This window comes from Bubalus bubalis, chromosome 1, assembly GCF_019923935.1.
Source record: "Bubalus bubalis isolate 160015118507 breed Murrah chromosome 1, NDDB_SH_1, whole genome shotgun sequence".
NCBI lineage: Eukaryota > Metazoa > Chordata > Mammalia > Artiodactyla > Bovidae > Bubalus > Bubalus bubalis.
Genome location: NC_059157.1, coordinates 26,338,307 through 26,340,557, shown reverse-complemented (window position 1 = coordinate 26,340,557; position 2,251 = coordinate 26,338,307).

Here is a 2,251-nt window from a genome sequence, read left to right as displayed (position 1 = left end):
TCTGCTGTGACAGCTGTGTATTTCACTAATTTTAATGGGATGGGGATGAGACAGGCGTTCAGCGGTATGTTTCTCTTCATGAACATCACATTGATTCTGAATAGAAGGTGGCACTAGTCGTAAAGAACCCATCTGCCAATGCAGGAGACATTGAGATGCGGGTTCAATCACTGGGTCGGGTAGGTCCCCTGAAGGAGGGCATGGCAACCCATTCCAGTATTCCTGCCTGGAGAATCCCATGGACAGAGGACCCTGGCAGGTTATGGTCCATAGGGTCACAAAGAGTCAGACACAACCGAAGAGACTTAGCATGCACAAGTAGTACCTTTTGGTGTTCTTGGAAGTAACCAGTATGCAAGCAAGGCAGCTTTTATACTCAGAATTGAGGTGTTTCCTTTTTCATAACTAGCCTCCAACTAACCCCAGAAAGTTATTAAATTTCAAAAACAGTCCCAGGTTCTGTGAATCAATAGTAAATAAACAGGTCAAAGACAAATGGAAAATAGGAGATGAACCATTACTTAACTCTTCGTAAGTATTATTGAATACATTTTTTTAGTTGGTCCTTGTGCTCAGTATGTATATTTTTAAATGTAAATTACTAAAAATGTTTTACAGAAATCAATCTATTTATAAGTGCTAATAGAACTTGTTAACCTTTCATATTTTCATAATCAATTTTGAAATGTATGCCAGCTGGGCAAGACTGTAGCCACTTCATTTCTGAGTAATGTCAGCTGTCTTCATGACATTCAGTAGTCTGGAAGACATATCAGTCAGCAGTCATGTACGCTGATTCAGTGTATATGTAAGTGTTGGTTTGAGGGTGGTGGCTATGGAGAAATCCAAGCTGAGTATATTTTAATTAACATTATAGGGTTATATAAGTGGGTTATTGAACTTATGACTAAGTGATCACAGTCTTACATGACTCATTATAATTCAGTGGTTATCAATCTAGAGTGTAGGTGTCCAAAGGCAGCTTCTCCGACACAGGAGGTGCTTCCACCAAACTGCAGTGATGAAGCAAGGAGAATTACAAGAGGTTGTGTGTTAAAAACAGGATTTGATTTTTAAAGATCCGCTGTAATTAACACATTTCATAATTTTTAGAAACTGTCATGAATTTTTCATGAAGTCCCATGTCCCCTGCAGTTTACCTCAGCGTGTCTTAAAACAATGTCATTTTCTCTGTGTGCCACGACCTGAGAAAAGGGGAAAGCAGCATCACAGAGCTCTGGATGGAAACCTGGAGGCCTGACTCCGGCTCTTGATCACCCAGTGGTGCGCCCTTTCTGCCCCCTCTGACCTGCCTTGGTCAGGTAAGGGTTTAAACCCAGTTTCAAAAATAAATAAATAAATAAATAAATAAACCCAGTTTCCCCCCAAGGTTTCTTCTAGCTTTATGAATCCAGACTTAAACTGCATCTCACATTAGCAGGCAGTTAGGGAGCAGTTGATACCCAGGTGCTGTTGGAGATGTCAGAACTGTTGTAGTTTTCTTTATTCACAGACGTAAGTGGATGAATCTAATCAAACATTTTCTTAATAGTTCAAAATAATGATGACACTCAATTTGTAAGAAGCAAATTAACGTGCATTGTTAAAAGCAATTATGGCAGTAGCTCAGATGCCTCCAAACAGCCTGTCAGTTGCAAATAGTTATACACAGGTAACACCTGGATAACATGTGTATCTTACACACAGGCAGTAAATATGTTTCAAAAACACGTAACTCCTAGGTTCAATATCAACACTATATCAATCTCAATTCAAGTTACGCCCTACAGTAGCCCACTGGGCTAAATAATTTCAGCTCCCACATACAGATAAGATATGAAATGGGGTTGATAGAATTATTTCAAAGTATAATGATAAGAGATAGGAATTCTAACAAGTCGAGTCCAAGACCACGTATGCCCAGGTGCTTGTGGGTTAAGTGCAACCTCATCACTTGCAGGATCAATGACCAAGAAGAAAACCTTGATGCTAGTAACAGTTTCTGTTTTTCATGTACTCAAGCTACAACGGACCATATCACCAAATGGAGTAAGTAAGACTTTTCATTTCAGTTACTGAGAATAAGTATTTCATTGTGTAACTAACACTTAATCACTGGCTCGCCCTGACATTATCAGTAGAGAATTAAGTTTATTGTCTGAACTACAGAAAATTATATATTTTTTTCCTGTTAATTTACAGTTGCTACATGGAGTGAGTAAAATTTTCACTGCTGTTTGCCTTTAAGGAT